This window comes from Sus scrofa, chromosome 6, assembly GCF_000003025.6.
Source record: "Sus scrofa isolate TJ Tabasco breed Duroc chromosome 6, Sscrofa11.1, whole genome shotgun sequence".
Classification (NCBI taxonomy): domain Eukaryota; kingdom Metazoa; phylum Chordata; class Mammalia; order Artiodactyla; family Suidae; genus Sus; species Sus scrofa.
The window spans coordinates 67,970,500-67,990,818 of record NC_010448.4 but is presented as its reverse complement, the minus strand read 5'-3'; the positions used below and the strand labels follow the sequence as shown (position 1 = coordinate 67,990,818).

The 20,319-nt window shown below is 46.2% G+C and overlaps 1 protein-coding gene across 27 annotated transcripts in view; it reads right to left on the bottom strand.

Annotated features, from left to right (window-relative positions):
* Positions 1-20,319, bottom strand: part of CAMTA1 (calmodulin binding transcription activator 1) — an 866,060-nt gene that overhangs the window by 481,104 nt on the left and 364,637 nt on the right. The gene's annotated exons all lie outside the window — the stretch shown is intronic.

Here is a 20,319-nt window from a genome sequence, read left to right as displayed (position 1 = left end):
TGGCTAAGTGAGATTTATGCCAAGAATTCAAGGTTGCCTCAATGAAGTAATACATTATATAAATAGACTAGAAAACAAAAAATCACATGATAATCTCGAAAGACACAGAAAAAGCATTTGACAAAATCCCACACCCTTCCATGATTTAAAAAAAAAAAAAAAGTCAACAAACTAGAAAGGAAAGGAACTTCCTCAACCTGATAAAGGACATCTACGAAAATCTACAGTTAGCATCATACTTCACGGTGAAAGACTAGATACCTTATCCCCTAAGATCAAGAATAAAACAAACATATCCACGCTCATCATTGCCAGTCAACATTATGCTGGAAGATTTAGCTAGGGCAACTAGGCAAGGAGAAGAAACAAAAGGCACTAAATTGGAAAGAAAGAAAACTATCTCTATTTGCAGAGGAGATGCTCTTATATGTAGAATAGCCTAAGGAGTCCACTAAAAAAAAAAAAAGCCCATTACAACTAATCAACAAGTTCAACAAAGTTGCAGGGCATAAGGTCAATATACAAAATCAACTATAATTTGTATACACTTGCAGTGGACAATCTGAAAATAAAATTAAGTAAACAATTCCATTCACAATAGCCCAGAATACTCAGGAGTAATTTTAGTAAGAAATACAAAACCATACTGTGAAAACTAGAAAACATCTCGGAAAGAAATTAAAGACCTAAATAAGTGGAAACACATTAATGTTCATAAATCAAAGAGTGAACATTGAGATGGAAATAGTCTCTAAATTGAGGTACAGATTCAACATCAGCATTCCATCTGACTTCTTTGTTGATCATGACAATCTGATGATAAAATTCACAGGAAATTGCAAAGTATACAGAACGGCCAAAACAATCCTAAAAGAAGTACGAAGTAGGAGGACCCACACCGCCCAAATTCAAGTTTTTCGACAAAGCAATGATAAGACAATGTAGTCTTAGTCCAAGGACAGACATATAGATCAACAGAGGAGAATTTAGAGTCGGGAAATAAACCCACACACTAACTGTCAATTGATGGTCAAAAAGGGTGACAAGGACATTCAATGAGGAAAGAATAGTCTCATCAAATGGTGCTGGGACAGCTGGACAACTACACACAAAAGAATTAAACTGGACCCTTACCTCACACCACATACAAAAATTAACTCAAAATGAATGAATCAAAGACCTATATGTAAGAACTAAATATAAGAACTTAAACTGTAAGTCATGCAAATCTTCATGAACTTGAATTCAGCACAGGCTTCTTAGATATGACACCAAAAGCATGAGCAAGAAAAGAAAAAAAATAAATTAGATTTTTACCAAAATTAAAAACTTTTGTGCCTCAAAAGACATCATCGCAAAAGTGAAGATACAACCCATGGAATGGGAGAAAATTTTTGCAAACCACATGTCTGATAAGAGATTATATCTGGAATATACAAAGAATGCTTACAACGCAGTAACAAACAGACAAGGAGTTTAATTTTAAAATAGACAAAGGATCTGAACAGACACTTCTCCAAGGAAACTATACAAGTGGAAGCCACACAAATACACTCAACATTAGCCATCAGGAACACACACATCAAAACCACAATGAGATACCACTTCCCATCCACCATGATGGAGAAAATCAAAAAGTCAGATAGTAGTGTGTGCGGCTGGAGAAACTGGACCCTCATACACGGCTGGTGGGGAGGTCAAATGGTGCTGCTCCTTTGGAAAAGTCTGTGTCTGGTAGTTTCTTAAACAATTAAACACAGAGTTAGCATATGACCCAGCAATGTCACGACTAGGTACACACCCAAGAGCAATGAGAACTATGTCTACACAAAATATTGTATACAAACATTTACAGCATCATTATTTACAAGAGCCAAGAGGTGGAAGTGACCCAAGTGCCCATCAATAGACAAGTGGATAAACAGAATGTACATGGAGGCATATTCTCAGCCATCGAAAGAGACGCAGCACTGACACATGCTACGGCTTGAACGAACACTGACAGCCTTACGCTAAGCGAAAATCCACACACCATGAGATTTCATTCACATAAAAATCCCAAAGGGAGACAGAGAGACTGACAGTGGGTTCATGGTCACATCAGACTGAGGGGTGGGGTTGGGGAGGTAGTGGGTTGATGGCTAAATGATGTGGTGTTTCTTTTTGAGGTGAGAGATAGGTTTAAAATTAAAACCTGTGAACACACTAAGAGCCACTGACTTGCATGCATTAAATGGGCAATTTGTATGATCTGTGACAATAAAGCTGCTACTAAACATTTTTTTTAAATTTTAAGTTTGATGAGAAACAAGATATTCACACAGTCCCCAGGTATGATCGCATGAGATCCTTATTAACCACAAAAAGGCTAAGAGCAACTTTACAGGGCCGAGAGTCGCAGACATCACCTTTAGCAAGTGGGTAGATATCAGCCATGAGACACACAGACGTCACGCACCGAAGAGGACCTGACATCGCTTCTGCCGTGTTTTGGACAAAACTGTGCCACTTAATCTAACCGGGAGCAAACATCAGACAAACCGGAACTAAGAGAGCACCGACAAGTTATCATCATGTCAAACTCAAGAACAAAAGACAAAGGACAGGAGTGGTTCCAGATGAAGAGACGAAATGCCACTTGTGACCATTAAGTGCAACCCATGTCCTGGATGGGATCCTGGACCACCCTCCCCCCAAAAAAATTCTATTTTTTTTTTTGCTGTGATGAACATTTGTGGGACAGTTGTTGAAATTTCTATAAGGTCTAAGGTTAGATAATCGTATTACATCCATGCTGATTTTGGTACCTGGACTGGGCTTGTGTAAAAGAACAAGCAGCCTTGGCCTTGGGAAGCATACAACGCAGTATTTATAGGTCACAGAGCATCCTGTCTACAATTTATCTCAAATATTTCAGAAGAAAATTAAGATGGTACATATGTATACACTATTTCACATGTGTGTGTGAGCATGTAACATACAGTGGGTGCATGTGTGCAGAGAGAATGATTCCGCGTTTGCAGTAAAATGGAAACTGTGAAATCTGGTGAATACTTATACTACAAGTGACAGTTGTACTATTTTTTTTTGGTCTTTTTTATGGCTGCACCCGAGGCACATGGAGGTTCCCAGGCTAGTGGTCAAAGGGGAGCTGTAGCTGCCAGTCTACACCACAGGCGCAGCAATGCGGGATCCAAGCCGAGCCTGCGACCTACACCACAGCTCACGGCAACAGCAACGCCAGATCCTCAACCCATTGAGTGAGGCCAGGGATCGAACCTGTGTCCTCATGGATGCTAGTCAGATTCATTTCTGCAGAGCCGCGGCAAGAACTCCCAATTTGTAATAGTTTTTTTTTTTTTTTTTTTTTTTTTTTTTTTTGCAACTTTCCAACATTTTAAAATTGTTTCAAATTTTTTAAAATCCAATTTAAAAACGGTTGGCAATACATGCGGTGACATATAAAGTTTAAAAATACGTGAAAGGAAAGGACTCGGTGTTTAAGGACACGCATCCGTGCAGCCAAAGTACAGAAGCATTCATGCTAATGCTTCGCTGGGGGGCGGGGGAGGGTAGAGCAGAGTATATGATAGCTGTGTTTTCTTTGTCAAGCTAGCAGTGGTCTGGGGCTATGCATTTTATTATTATTTATATCTTGATGTACCTAAAACATTGACAAATAATATTTACTTATTTATTTTTTCCACTGTACAGCATGGGGACCAAGTTACACATACATGTATACATACTTTTTCCTCCCACTGGACAAATAATTTTTTAATTTAAAAAAATACTCCTCTTTCATCTGTCACTCCCATCCCTTCCTCCGTCCACCATCCTCCCTCCTCCCGATGATGAACGATTTCATCGAGCAGCCAGTTCCCTCTCGTCCTCGGATCTATTTCCCCAGTGCTGAGAAATTCTCACTGCGCACCGGGGAATCCCTGGAGGAAAAGATTGAGGAGTCTCTCCTTGTGGACGGGAATGCGTTTCACCAGACAGGGACTGGATGCTTTGGGAGGGCCGGGGGTGGGAGGGGGAGGTTCTGCCCCAGGACTGGGGTGTCAGGGGCCGCAGGGGCAGGTGGCTTCCCAGCCTTGAGGAGGAGCCTAGCGGGGGATGCCCTGGTCTGGGGAACAGGATGGGGCTCCCCCTGCTCCCAGCACTACCAAGCCAGCAGGGCGTTCGCCTCCCTAAAATGGAGCCGCTGCCACCACCGTGCATGGACTGTAGGCAATAAATGTGCCTGAGTCACAACTGATTTCTGGGTCTGGAATGTCCCCACTGACCCCGCCAACTGCCCGGATGGTCGGGCTGGAGGAGGTTGGTCCAGGCAGCGAGTGAGCCCAGAGGGGCAGAGGAGGGAGTGCCGGCTGCAACCCAAGGCCCATGGCAGGCTGGGCACAGGCCTCTGCCCGCCCTCTGAGCAGCACTGTCAAGCACAGGACCGGGCAACAGGATGGAGAGGGTGCCCACCACGCGGCCACGAAGTCCCTCAGGCTTTGGGGAGAGAAGTGGGGAAAACCAACAGGAGCCTCCGGTCTCCTGAGAAGGCCTGAGAGCAAAGATGAGGGACCAAGGAGCCTGTGGGTCTCAGGGAGGGATGGCTCCAGGCCATGATGACAGCAAGGAAGGGAGTTTCTGGGGGGAAGCCTAACCTCCCACCTCTCAGTGGACCCCAGAAACAGCAGCAGCCAGCCTGGGTGAGTGCTGCTGAGATCGCGGAGGTGTTGGGGGTCTGGTGGGCTGTGAGTTCTGCTCGGGGTGATGAGGGGAGCGCTGGAGGCCTCAGAGCAAAGGAGTGATGGGAAAGTGACAAGCCCCTGAAGACTTCTCAAGTGTCCTCAGCTGCCACATCCAAGGGGGACATTGCAGTGACACAGGGTCAGTGCCCGACTCTGCAAATGGCTCCTCATCCATGTCCCAAAGTATCACTTCCCCAGAGCGTCAGGGACAAGACTAAGGGGGAGCACACTATCAGGATGGGCCCCTCTCCAGGTCCCCAAATGCAGGGTTGGCATCTGAGAATCCACACCCACCAACAGTGCTCAGCAGGGACCCCAGGCAAGGCCTGCACACTCTCATGTCAGAGAAAAGCAAGAGCAGAGGCTGGATTCCTGGGCTTGGGGCACCCGATACCCTGGAACTCACTCAGCAGAGAGGCCTGGCCCTGTGTCCTGGAAGTGGGGGTGGCCTGGATGGCCAGGCTGCTCGGCAACCTTCCAGCTAAGTGGCCTGGGGCCAGATCTCCAAGCTCTGGAATCTGTCTGCTCATCATGAAAAGGGAATCAAAAATAATCCAGGGTTGGGGGGATCTGAAGAGATCAGGAGAGCCTCAGCAGGGCCTGTGGAAGGGATGACACCTTTGGTGTCCTCCGTCCTTTGGTGGCCTTTGTCCCTCCCTCTCCTCTTCTCCCAGAACATCCCGTGCTCTGGCTCCTAAAAAGACCGGTCACCTCTCAGGTCCCAGGGGGCTGGATGTTCACAGCTCCTCAGGAAATGATGCTAAATCTTGCACAAGAGATGCCCACGTGTGCGGGAACCAGACATCACGCACGGGCTGCTGGGAGAGCCTCTCCATGTCTTTGGAGACTGAAAAATCCCTTCCCGTGTCCACAGCTATCCAGGGTGGTCCCTCTCCTGGCCCCGGCCAGATCTAGCCAGGGCATCTAGGCACCACGTTCCACCTCCTACTGGTCTTCCAGTCCCATCTCCACCCCCACCAGTGACCCGTCCATCCTCTCATTTGGCTGGTGCCCAGGGCTGCTCCGGAGTTCTCAGAGAGTTTCACACTGAATCTTCCCATGAAATGTACGCTTCTAGGGTTCAAGAACCACACACACATTCTATTTTTAGTCACCAAGGCTCTTGGCACAAGGCCAGAAGACCAGTACGTGAATAATAGAGACGCAGGGACTTGAAGGTAATAAAATACATGTTCATTTACATTTTTAATTAGAAAAAATGACTCGAATTAGATCATGAAAGTTCTACCTCGTGTACCAAATTTGAACTTTTTCTAGAAACACTTTTTTTTATGGACTTTGCAGGGAACCAAGCAATTAATGCCTTTTCATTACAATTGAGGACTGAAACTGGAATATTAAAATTGCCATTCAGTGGGATGTGCACGAAATGCTAAAAGTCTCCTGGTGAATAATTCCTGGTTATAATGACACGCTGTACACTTAAATCTTACTCCTAGACACGAAAAAAGACAGTTAAATCAACTTTGTCCATTTAAATATCATTTTAAGATATCTAGAACCCATCTCTTTATTGCTCAACAACCCCTAGCAATTTCTTTTGCCCTCATTTATTTCTGGTTCCCAAGGGAATCCTGTCTGATTTATTGGAAATTAGTTCCTACGGCTAGTAAACGCTTTAAACTGTTTTCACATCCATCACTCTAAAATCCGCTCGTGCGCTGAAGTCTGGTCAGAATGATCTCCCCCAGAAATGCTGAGCGTCACCACGGCCCCGGCACGGCCCCTGACGGGCAGGATGCTCTGGAAGCAGGCACACAGGTGTCCAAGAAACGCATTCTTCAAACCCCTCACCCCCCACCCCAAAACACACACACACACAATCAGACCGTCCTTGACTTCTGCTCATACGATGGCTGGCTATTTGTTAGCACGTTCGCAAGGCTGCTGCCTCAGGAGGTCAGGGTCACCCGTCACACAGCACGTGGCCAAATCACTGAGCACAAGGATGCCCAGCGGGGGCTGCGTGTTTCAATCCACCTGCGTCTGCGTCAGTCAGGGGAGGCTGGATGGCACGACGACAATGACAGTACAGGTTTATTTCCTGCTCACACCACAGGGCTGTGACGGCACAGCTGGGGCCCTCTAGCACTCTGTCCTCACTCAGGGGACCAAGCTGATGCCAGCCCATCATCACATGTGTTCCCAGATCAGCAGCAAAAAAGGGAATGTGGTGAACAGCCCTGGGCTGCTTAACATGTGTGCCTTGAAGTGACACATGTCCCAGCTCCCTGGCCAAAGTCAGCGACACGATCCACCTAAAACATCAAAAGCCCCCGAGGAACAGGAAGCCCATCAAATATATGTCTGAAAGGTGGCAGGCAGCTGGCGCTCACGGGGTTCAAACTACCCAGGGCCGTGCCAGCCACAGGCCATCCCTCCATCCACTGTGCTTATGTGTTTGTTTGTTTTCACCATAAAACCAGGAAGCTTCAGCCTGGCCAGCAGGCCTCTTCCTCCTAGGAGGAGAAGTCTGACAGGTGGCCACATTTTAGCCCTGGAGATCCCTAATGTACTCTTTATGGGAATCAATTTTAAAAACAAATTGTGGTTATCCAGATAACTACCAGGAATGGAAAAGAGAGCTCTTCAAATTGACAAGGAGGGAGGCGGGAGGAAGGCCTGAGAGGCATGAGTAGAGAATAAACAATCAGAGGATTTTAAGCCTGAGCCGAAGAGGAGGCCCCGCAGCCACTTCACAGGAGCGGGGGAGGGTGGGGGTGGGGCTGGGGCCGGCGCGGTCCTCCCGGCCTCCCTGCGGCACCCCCATCGGGGGACACACAGGGGTTCACGCTCCTGCTTTTCCCCCTTCAGCTTCCCACAAATAAAGAGCGATTTTCCGCAGAAATCCTCCTGTAACACAGCAGGATGTAATGCTCACCACGATAACGAATGTATGTAAAATATCACCTGCAGAAATCGTTTTTAAGGTGAGAGATTCCGTTCAAAGGCAAAATGATCTATATGCTGAGAGACAGTGCGCGTACATCTTTCAGAGAAATGATGGGGCCTTACTCGATGATTTAGAGAAGAGCGCCATAGAAAAAATAATTCCACATATAAATATTTAAATACAGTTTATTATAGTCAATACCTGTCCAAATATATCCTCCACGCAGATCCCTTCCAAAGGCAAGTCAGAGCCAGCGACCTCTAGGAATGCCAGTAGGTCTCAGAAACCACCCACGAGAAAATTTTGCCACGCTTTTGGAAAATAGGGCTGTTTCTTGAAACAGACTTACCGAAATGGGAGAGGTATTTTGACCCGGTAGATATTGAAGAGAGACTGCAGAGAAAAGGAACTGAAGAAAATTGTGGGTTTTTTTTCATTTTCATGTCACTTTTTTTTTTTTTTTTTTTTGGTCTTTTTAGGGCCTGACTGGCAGCATATGAAGTTCCCAGGCGAGGAGTTGAATCGGAACTGCCAGCCTACACCTCAGCCACAGCAGCTTGGGATCTGAGCGGTGTCTGCAACCTACACCATAGCTCACGGCAACGCTGGATCCTTAACCCACTGAGCGAGGCCAGGGACTGAACCTGCGTCCTCATGGATACTAGTCAGATTTGTCTCTGCTGAGCCTTCATGTCATACTTCTAAAGACCACATTTCATGAGCTTAAAACACTTAATATTGTTAGGTATGATTCTGTATTAAGAATGTATCCTTTAAACTGAAGCCACCTGTATTTGCACGCGTATGTGCATAAAGCTTCCATCCGTGTGTATCTATCTCTCTACCGATGAGATACGGGGCTAAGGGCACGAACGATTTTGGATAAAGTGTAGCCTACCACTTGTTCTGTTGTTGTTTTCAAGGGCCCCGTCATTTCAGCATCAGAGACTGTGGAAATCGCTAATGGAAATCTGACAGCTGGTGACAACTTCAAACCGTGAGCCTCTTCTATAACATCTACCTGCAAACCTGAAGAAGAACCCAGAGAAAATAATTTTCCAAAAGTCCTATTCCTTTCCAGCCACGTGCTTATAGAAATCTGGGTGCCTGCAATGCCTATACCGTGTCAATTGGCCCAGCCTTCACCCAGGCTCTCCGCACTGCGGCCCAAGCTCCTGCCCCACCTCCCTTAGCCATGGGCACCTGCAGGTGGAACCCTGCACCTTGGGGTCTCTGTCCTTCACCTCCCCACTTACATCCCATCTCCAGCGGCTGAACTTCAGTGGAACTTATCTGCTGTCATCAGAAACGTCAACAGTTTTTGGAGAAACAGATGCAATCGGGCTGCGGTAACCTACTTAAGTACCATAAATTCCAGAAGGCACTTGGCTCGCGTTGCAGATGTGTGACTTGAAAAATGACACGCTCTCTCGAGAGCAAATGACTATTTTTAAAGGACCAGCAGAAGATGCTGGACTCCTCAAAAAGTTCTGCCACCAGCAGGGTGAGGGGTTCTGTCCTGTGACGTAGCACCCCCTCCCCAGAGCCCTGGGGACCCGAACTCTCTGCAGGCTGAAATACATGCCCCAGACCTTGGCATCTGATTTAGGACCTCAGTTCCCAGCTTGCCCAACACCAGTCATTGTCACATTCTCAGCTCCTTCTCCTCTGGCCCCAGGGACTCCCCAGTCACCATCCATTCCTGGCTCAGAGCCTAACCCTGCAAAGACGCCAGGTGTAACCCCACTAAGCCTCACTTTCTCCATCCGTAGACTGGGGGAGTTGAGAGCCTTCCCTGGAAGGGATGTTAGAAGGCCAGAATACCGGGGGGCTCCCAGCACCACACCGGCTGGACAGCAGGCACTAGAACCTGGTCCCTCTAACCATCACCCCTGCTCCAATGCCAGGTTAGCAATGGCCACGAGCACACACAACCCATCTGAGTTACCTCTGGCCCTGGATTCTACCTCTAACTCAAGAATTCCCAAATATGAGACCCCAGGTTGCTGCTTCCTACTGTGACCGTGCATGTCCACTGCCAGCTCCCCGACCTCAGCCCCTTCTCACTTTGGGATTGGCCCACAAAGGCCTGGCGTGTTCCTTGACAAGGAAATATATGAGCTCCTGGAGGCGGCAGCCACTTGTGAGGGAAGCAGTGTGGTCCCAGCCAAAGGCCAAGTGCCAAGGCCCTCAGCCAGGTTAGAGCCCCACACAGCACAGGCTGAGCTTTCAGGCTTGTCGCACCTTAGCCTCAAGGTGGAGAAAGACGCAGGCCAAGGGGCTGGCTGCTGACACCCTTTCAACATCAGCGTCTCAGAGATGCATCCTGCTACCCTCCTAGCAACACGAAAGAGCCAGGAGTGAAGCAGCAAAGAAGTCAGATGCAGGTTGACATGTGACGATGCAAACCATACCCCTCGGGTCCTTCTCATAGCTCCCAACCAAAGACGGCACTGTTCCCCGCCAGCCCCCGAAAGGCGCTGAAGGGTCAGGACATCGTGGGTATCCACCCATTTCCCGGATGAGGACATCAAGGCACGGAGAAGCAGGGACACGTGTCTAGGATGCCACAGCGGGTCCCCAGCCTTCTCGGGACGTGAGCCCAGCCTGATGCCCTGCTGTTCTGCGTCGCCCTTCACGCCGCAGGAAGAGAATGTTCTCAGAGAAATAATTCAGGGTGCCGCGTTTCGCCAGGAACCTTATTCCTGGGGCGTGCAGACCAGCGGTGCAGAGAGCGTCAATGACACAGTGCTTCCTCGCCATCCCCTGCATTTGTTACCGCCGCTTCTGTCCTCATCCCTCACGCCTTGCAGCTGTACCAGATGTGGAGAAAATTACATGTTCCCTGAAACTTAATGACCAAATTTAAAGCAATTTCAAACTAATCAGGGTTCTGTTAAGCTGATTTTATTAATTTAACAGTTTTAGGCGTTGAACAAAATGATGCACTTGGAAAGCTTTGTTGTGGAGGCTGCTCGTTTAGGTGCAGAAGGCACGGGGCCCGGCCAAGAAAATCCTCCTTCAGAAAGAAGGACGATGCACAGAGCAATGGAATGATGCTTCTGGAAAACGCACAGCTAATGATAACACGGTGCGCAGGAGGATGCCATGCCCACCACTTAGGCTACTGGGAACAATTGATACGTGGCGCTCATGCAGAGGAAGATTCATAAGACACTTCTAGCCAGAATAAGAGACTTGGATAGACATTTTAGAATGATCTGTCAGGTCTCCATTTACCTCTAGGGTTCAGAACAAAGCTATGAGGTGTAACGTTTTTTATTTAAATAGAAATGCTCAAGAGTTCCCGTCGTGGCTCAGTGGTTAACGAATCCGACTAGGAACCATGAGGTTGCAGGTTCGATCCCTGGCCTTGCTCAATGGGTTAAGGATCCAGCGTTGCCATGAGCTGTGGTGTAGGTCGCAGATGCGGCTCAGATCCCGCATTGCTGTGGCTGTGGTGTAGGCTGGTGGCTACAGCTCTGATTTGACCCCTAGCCTGGGATCTTCTGCATGCCACGGGAGCAGCCCCAGAAAAGGCAAAAAGACAAAAAAATAAATAAAATAAAATAGAAATGCTGCACCTTTCATTTCTGACAGAGACTGCTGACAAGCTCCAGGCACCCTTCTCCAGACCATGGGCTCTTATAAACAGAGCTGTATTCAAAGGAAGCCAAACAACAACAAGCCAGACCTTCATGGTCCTTGAATCTTGCAAGCACAGCCCACAACAACTCCTTATTTATAAAGATAAATCAGAAGTTAAAATCCAGATTTGAAAAAAAATTACCTGAGCACTTGTCTAGGAGAAAGTCATCTTGTTGTTAAAGAATTAAATATGAAAAAAAAATTAAACATGCATTCCTCGACAGCTGTGTGACTTTAGGTGAGTGACTTCACCTCTCTGAGCTCATTTCCCCATCAGTAAAACAGGGATAACTTCCTTCACTGTCTCAGTGGAGGCTAAGTGAGTCAGTGCATTTAAAGTGCACCTGGGGGAGTTCCCATCGTGGCGCAGTGGAAACGAATCCAACTAGGAACCCTGAGGGCACTGTGAGCTAATACATGGGTGTTGCTTCAGACTACTTGATGTGTAATTTGCTTCACAACCAGAGAAAATAATACAGACAGATAGGTTAAAAACAGCTGTATAAAGAAAGTAGAGGAGTTCCTGTCGTGGCTCAGTGGTAACAAACCAGGCTAGTATTCATGAGGTTGTGGGTTTGATCTGGGACCTCACTCAGTGGGTTAAGGATCCGTCATTGCTGTGAGCTGTGGTGTAAGTCGCAGACACGGCTCAGATCTGGCATTGCTGTGGCTGTGGCGTAGGCTGGCAGCTGCAGCTCTGATTAGACCCCTAGCCTGGGAACCTCCATGTTCTGTGGGTGCAGCCCTAAAAAAAAAGGACAAAAGACCAAAAAAAAAATTAAAAAAACATTGCAATTCTCACTTAAAATAAAAAATTAAAAAAAAATAAAGTGCATCCATATGTTCATTGCAGCACTATTCACAAAAGCCAAGACATGGAAACAACCTAAATGTCCACTGACAGATGACTGGATTAAGAAGAAGTGGTGTGTATACACACACACACACACACACACACAAACACACACACACACACACACACACACACAATGGAATACTACTCAGCCATAAAAAAGAACAAAATAATGCCATTTGCAGCAACATGGGTGGAACTAGAGACTCTCATACTAAGTGAAGTAAGTCAGAAAGCGAAAGACAAATACCATATGATATCACTTATATCTGGAATCTAATATACAACACAAATGAATCTTTCCACAAAGAAGAAACTCATGGACTTGGAGAACAAACTTGTGTTTGCCGAGGGGGAGGGGGAGGGAGTAGGGTGGACTGGGAGTCTGGGGTTAATAGATGCAAACTATTGCATTTGGCGTAGATAAGCAATGAGATCCTGCTGTATAGCACAGGGAACGATATCTAGTCACTTATGATGGAACCCGATGGAGGACAATGTGAGAAAAAGAATGTGTGTGTGTGTGTGTGTGTGTGAGACTGGGTCACTCAGCTATACAGTAGAAATTGACAGAACACTGTACACCAACTATAATGGAAAAAATAAAAATCATTAAAAATAAAAATAAAATAAAATAGGATTTTACTTGAAGGTGGAATTAAAAAAAAAAAAAGTTCTCTGGATGGAGCCTGGCTCCCAGCGAGCAGGTGAATAACACACCAATTACCACTCCGTGTGTCCGAGGTACCGTGTGGCACCTTGATGAAAGTCTGTCCATCACGACACACACATCGGGCTTACTGTGTTTGTTTGTTTCTTTGTTGCTATGTTCTAAGTTATAGAAGTAATATTTTCTTGCAAAGAAAAGCTCAAACAACCAGAAGCATTATAAATAATAACGGAAATTCCCCTCCCCAACTAACTCCAGTTTCAAAGAAAGAGTCAACAACCTCATACACATTTTCCAGAGCTTTCTATGTATGTGATTGTACAAGGTAGATATGTATTTATGTTGCATGTCATCTATCCCCTGTATACACAGAAAGGGATAATTTACATTAATATAATTCATCCTTGTACCTACCATGTATAGACTCTCTACACACTTCCACATATGTCTGTTCACATATGGAGGGTTTTTTGGCTCTTTTTTTTTTTTTTTTTTTTTGCTTTGTAGGGTCACAGGTGCAGCATGTGGATGTTCCCAGGTCAAATCAAGAGTCGCAGCTGCCAGCCTACACCCCAGATACAGCAATGCCAGATCTGAGCCATGTCTGCGACCTACACCACAGCTCATAGCAATGCTGGATCCTTAACCCACACAGCACCCACCCGGAGGAAGTGTGAGGCCCATGAGAACAGGGATCAGGAGGAGAGAATGGATGTCTGGTTTGCACATTACTTGGGATATAAACACAGAGCTTAAAGGGTCACGGGCTTGCCACCGCTTCACATGCTCTGGGGTGGTTATTATTTGTCTTAAAACAGGAAAGAAAAACGAGCAGAGAATCGGAACCCTTGCTGTCGGCAGGAAAAGAAGATGACATAGACACTGTGGAAAACAGTGTGGTGGTTCCTCAAAAAATTAAACAGAGAATCACCATTTGATCCAGGAATTCCACTTCTGGGCAAACACCCAAAAGCACTGCAGAACGCAGGCACTTGAACAAATATTTGTACAATCATGTTCGCAGCAGCATCATTCACAACAGCCAAAACCACTCAGATGTCCACAGACAGACGACTGAATAAACAAAAGACGGCACACGCGTACAGTGGACTATTATTCAGCCTTAAAAAGGAAGGAACTTCTGGCACATGTTACAACATGAATGAGCCCCGAAGACGTGCTGCTAAGTGAAATAAGTCAGACACGAAAGGACAAAGACTGCGTGACCCCCCTCCCTGAGGTTCCCAGAGGTTGAAATCCACAGGGACCGAAAGTGGAAGGGCAGGGGTCAGGGGCTGGGGGAGGGGACACAGCCCATTTGTACTAACGGGGACGGAGAGTCGTTTTGGGGAAACGGAACCGTTCTGCAGGTGGATGGTGGTGACGGCTGCGGAGCAGGGTGGACTACTTAAGGCCACTGAAGTGTCTACTCCCGACTGGTTACAATGGCAAATGTTAGGTCATGTACGTTTCACCACCATTTTTTAAACATGAAACGTTTCGTTCTGTTTTCGGCTCCAAATGCCCCAGCATCAAAACAGCTGCCTCAGAGAAGCAGCTTCCAAAGGGCTCTATGAAAAGAGCTCTATCCGATTCCACGTGCCTGAATAATATCTGGCCCCTGCCGTCAAGGGTGTTGCCCAGTGGCTGCCGGGAGGGAGGGGCAGCTAATCAAATCGTCCATGACAATCAGAACAGCAACACCCCTGCCAGCACACAAGAGTGTGGGCTTTTCTGAAATCCAGAGGCCAAGCAAATCCAGGTTCCTCTTATGCACTCTAATTGTCTGTGTGTTTAAAATACAGTAACAATTCGAAGTACATTTTGTTAAGGCTGGAAAGGGCCGTGAGACTCTACTGAGGAAGTCTCGAATGACTAGGTTCCCAGATGCTGCGGTTTTATGATCCAGTTTTTAAAAAATGTAATGGAGAGACAAATACAGGAGTGACAACTTTTTATTTCGCTAAGGAAGGACATTTAAAAAGCTGCCATCTGTCTTCAATATTATTAGTAAAAGAAGGTGTATTTTATGTTAAAAAATGAGCTTGGGGATATAAGATTTCCTTTCCCAGAAAGAAGAGGCAACCTTTCTCACCAGGAGGGTTTAGACACCTTACTGGCCCCGACTTGGCACACTTTGCCATGTACCAGGACAAACATCCTCAGAGGATGAGATTTGTCAGGGTGCCTGGGTTTGGGACCCCTCCCCAGCCCGCAATCCTCATCTGGAAACCTGCCGTCATCTACCATCTCAGCTCAAAAGCCCCAAGCGCTCCCCTGGCCCCCAGTCACCCGGCTCTGTATTCTAGCCACACCTGCCAACTTAGCTTCATCCCCTGACCTACATTCCTGCCTCACAGGGACCACCTCCAGGCCTCCTCCAGGACCCATCACCCAGCAGCACCAACTCCCCAGAGAGACTCCTGAGCTACAGCCACCAGGAGACTCCTGAGTTACAGCCACTAGGAGATCCAGACTTAAGCCCCCGGGAGGCTCCAAATGACACCCAGCAGGAAAATCCACAATCACCCCCACTGGGGGCCTCAGATTATATCCATCAGCAGCCCCAAATACACCCACGAGGAACCAGGATGGGCGTATTTCTTTCCTTTAAACTACAGGGTTTATGCCCTCAAAGCTGGCTTATTATAAGGAAGAGTGCCTGCCACCTCATTTTCAACAAATGAGGGTGAATGAGCGACTGAATTCAATAATGAATGATGGGACCTCCTGCTAAAGCAGGTCTATCAGGAAGACCACCCCCCCCCCAAAAAAAATCATGGTTTAGGTGGGGACTAGCTGCTCGCACAGTCACACAGCATGTGGGGGTCAGAGCTGAGCCGTAAATGAGGCCGCCATCCATCATCTTCCCACCACAAAGGGATGCCCAACCCGTCAGCCTGTGGCAGCAGCATCACGCCGAGAGCAGCTGATGCTTCCTCGGTGGTCCCCGTGTCCGAGGGCCAGGACCAAACACCCGTGTGAACATTCTTGCTGAATTCTCCAGCACCACTGGGGAGGGCCTATTACTGACGCCTTTCCATAAATGTTTGCTTTGAAGCCCTTTTAGGACTTGCAGAAAATTGGCGAACAGAACACAAATAGCCCTTGTACGTCCTGCACACAGATTTCGCCAATGTTAACATATACCTCGCGTGTGTTCTCTCTCCCCAGACACACACACACACACACACTCTCTCACACTCCTTATTGTTTCTGAACCGTGTGAGAGAAAGAGGAAGCCGCAATGTCGCTTTATCTCTAAATGTCAGGTCTCCCCTAAAAAATCAGGGCACTAACATCGACATAAAACTATCCTCTAATGTACAGACCTTCACATGTCACCGGTGGTCCCAGAACGTCCTTTAGAGCGAAGGCAAACACAAAATCATCTGGTCCAGGTTCCAACTGGCCATCACACCCATGCCTCGTTGTTACATCTCTGTCTCCTTTAATCTGGAAGACTGCCTTGGATTTTTTTCTTTCATGACCTTGACATTTTTTCTTAGCGTACAGGCCAATTACTCTGCGGAAGTCCTTCAACTTGGGTTTGTATGATGTTTCCTTGTAATTAGGTTCAGGCTGTACATTCTGGCAGGAACACCACAGAAATGGGGCTGTGTCCTTCTTAGCGCCCCGTGTCTGGAGGCACAGGACGGCTACTGTCCCATTGCGAGTGACATTAACTTTGATCGATGGATGAAGGTAGGGTCTGCCATATTCCTCCCCTGTAAATTACAATTTCCCCCTTGAAATATAACAATTTTGCAGGGAGCTATGCTGGGACGTTACAAATTCCTTCTATGTTGGCCATCTGCTATAAGGGAACACGTTTCTTTTTTCCCCACTTATTTATATTAATTTGATGCTCAATTATCCCAGGTTTGACCCCCCCAGAAGCCCCGCTCTTGTGTCTTTTTACTGCGTCTCCACCATTCTTTGAGCGCTTCCTTTCAGGCCTAGGTTGCTCCAAGCACGCCTTGTACAGTCTCTGCCCCATCATGGATTAGCTATTGCTCCAAAGAGTCCCGGTACCTTTAAGTTATCTAGAAAACAAGGTCTGGGTACTTGGTTTGCTACTGGGGGGTCATGGCTTTCAGGCTCTCTCAGCAGACGGAGCTGTACCAATGCACTCGAGGGTATATTTCTGGATCCCTGCTGTATGGGTGCATACACATACACACGGGTGATTCATGAAAATATGTTAAATTCCAATCCAACACCACGGGACTGGTTCTAGCCTTTCACCTTCCAACCTGTGTGTCTTCCTCCACTCATGAGGAGAAAACTGCCTCCCGTGACGTACAATGCAACTCCGTAATTCCTCGGCCTTCCGTATAAACAAGGTAATGTCAACACTACACAGCCACAACCCTTTTAAAAACAAACCATACTCGTCACTGGCAGAGCACTGTACATCAGCTAGACTTTAGTTAAAAAATTAGTTTAAAAAAAGAGTTTTTAAAAACCCCACCAAGGAGAATAACCGTGTCTCTGGGTAAAGTTGTTCTTGTCATCAGCCTGAGGGCATGTGGTCAAAATCCTGAGTCCAAAAGTTATGTGGGGAGCTGGCCTCACCCTCAGCATGGTTTACGCTCTATTTGAAATACAGCTGGATTCACTCTGTTTCTGTCTTTCTCCCATACTGGGTCTTCGAGATTCCTCTCTCTCTGTTTTTTTTTTTTTTTTTTTTTTTTGAGTTGTGAAATATTGACATACGTGTTTATAAATGTCAAAAATATAACAAAGTGATACTCAATGAAATGTCACTTGTTCCCTTTGGCCCGTTCTCATCTTTCCACCCTCTTCACGCTGTTTCCATCCCCCCGGCAGGTCATCCGTCTCATTAGATTCTAGTTGAACCTCTCTATATTTCTTTTTTGCTGGCATAGGCAAATATATATATATTTTTCTTATTTTACCTCCTTTATTAAATGACAATAGCATACTGAAAATTTTCTTTTATTTTAAAAGCTTTGTTTAGGTATATATTTTTAATTGCAGTACAGTTGATTTACAATATCATATTAATTTCTGCTATATAGCATATAGCAAAGTGATTCACTGGTGTTTAACTATTTTCTTTTCCTTTTTCTTTCTTTCTTTCTTTTTTTTTTTTTTTGGCTGCCCAATGGCACATGGAGTCCACAGGGCAGGGAACAGATCTGAGCCACAGCTGCAATCTGCAGCAATGCCCAATCCTTAACTCACTATGCTGGGGCAGGGATGGAACCTGCGTCCCAGTGCTCCAGAGACACCACCGATCCTGTTGCACCACAGTGGGAATTCTTGTTTATGTATATTTTTTAAATTTTGTATCTTTATTTTTTTCCAGCCACACCTGAGGCACATGGAAATTCCTGGCCAGAGGTCGAAGCAGAGCAGACGCTGCCAGCCTACACCACAGCCACAGCAACACCAGCCAGATCCTTAACCCACGGAGCGAAGCCAGGGATCAAACCCACATCCTCACAGAGACTATGTCGGGTCTTTAACCGACTAAGCCATAACAGGAACTCCTAAGTATATTTTTCAAACCATAAAAACTATAGATGTGCAATCTGCTGAGTTTTAATAAAAGTAGATAATGTCCAACTAGCACCACCATCCAATTTTAGGACATGTCTCCACCCCCAAAAAAGTACCCTTGTATTCACTTGCCTAAGCCCTGCTTCCTCCCCTCTATAAGATAATCAAAAGTACTTGGCTTTTGTCACTTACCAGCTGATCTCAGAAGTCACCCCAGGTCAGTTCAGAGCTACCCCATCTTCCTTTTTTACACTTGTGTAGTACTCCTTGTATGCACGTACTGATGGTCATTCAAACACTCCACCCTGTCTGTTTGGGCATTAGGTTCCTTCCAATACTTTGCAACTAGAAGTCACTCTGGAATGAAGAATCTTGTGCAGGAGTATATTCATACTTATGAGGGATATCTTCAGGGTTAATTCTTAGAAGTGGGATCTCTGGGTCAAAATGTAAACACATAGGCAGTCATGATAAATATTGCCAAATCTCCCCTCAAAACTGTTGGCCTATTTGCATTCCCAGCAGCAATGTACATGAGAGCTTGTTTCCTCACAGTCTTGCCAAGAGAAGTGTTAGCAAGCTTTTTAATTTTTGCTAATCTGACAGGTGAAAAATAATATCTCAGAGTCATTTTAATTTGCTTCGCTCTAATTGTGAGTGAAGTTGTACATGTCTGCATATGTTTAAAGGCCATTTGTTTACCATTTATGTGAATTACCTGTACATGTCTTCTGCCTATTTTCCTACCTGGTTCCGTTCTCCCTCAATTTCGACAATTCTTTTATAGAGTAATGATGTGAATCCTTGATAGCCGATATATTTGGCAAATATTTTCTCCCACTTTGTCATCTGCGTTTTGATTGTGCTCAGGGTGGGGTTTTGGCGGGGGGGGGTTGTTAGTTGGTTGTCCATGGTGAAAGTATTTATGTAAAAATGTTTCATTTTATGTAATCAAATGTACCAACCTTTTCTTTTATCACTTTTGATTTTAGAGCCATAATTAGAAATGTTTTCCTCACTCCCATGTCATAGAGAAACTCACCCATGTTTTCCTCTAGCATCTTTGTGGTTTTGTGGTTTATATTTAGATCTCCGATCCATTTGGAGCCTATTCTGTGCACATATACCCATCTAGAATATCGACCTCACTGATTACGTTGTTATAGTTTTGCCCACTTGATCTGTCTTGTGCTGAACGTGGTATGTTAAAATCTCCCATTATTAGTATGTTTCTAAGTCTCCTCCCTTCTTTACAGTTTCTGCTTTATAAAGGTGTGTTATTGAGTACATTGCTATTCATAACTGTCATACAACAATTTGGAATTATTACCAGCCCTCTTGTTTCCAAATGCATTAATTGAGCACCTGCTATAGGCAAGGAACTATCCATAAACTGCCACTTCTCTCTCCAGGTAGCAGCACAGAGGGACACAGAGAGAAGCTATGTCTCGGTCACGAAGACACCCAAGGCTTTGGTACAAGTGTTCCTCCCTTAGAGCACCAATTGTTCTAGAAAGGATTCATGATGTCTGCGCTATTCCCACCTGTCTACCCAGCCAGCATCCTGGAAAGCACCGCCACAGCCAAAGCCCAGCAACCTACCGATGTTGAGAATAGATGCTTCCAGTACAACCACGTTTTTAAAAGCCTAACACAAACCAAGAAAGCCCCCAAGGTTATGGATTCTTGACACAACACCATGCTCTGTTTAGCTGAATTAAGCAGACTCCCCACGAGGAGAGAGAGGAGGGCTTCATCTCGCATATCCAGGACAAATGCAGGGAGCGTTCTCCTCCCTGCTGAGTCCATGGCACCCTTCCTCCTTCGCCTCTTTAGGGAGCCCTCCCCGCACTTTCAGGGGCCACTCCCGCTACAGAAGTGACAAAGCAACAGGGCACCCTCTCTGAGCACAGAAAGAACCAAAGCACATTTTGGAACCAAGCTCGGCATCCCTTTGCTA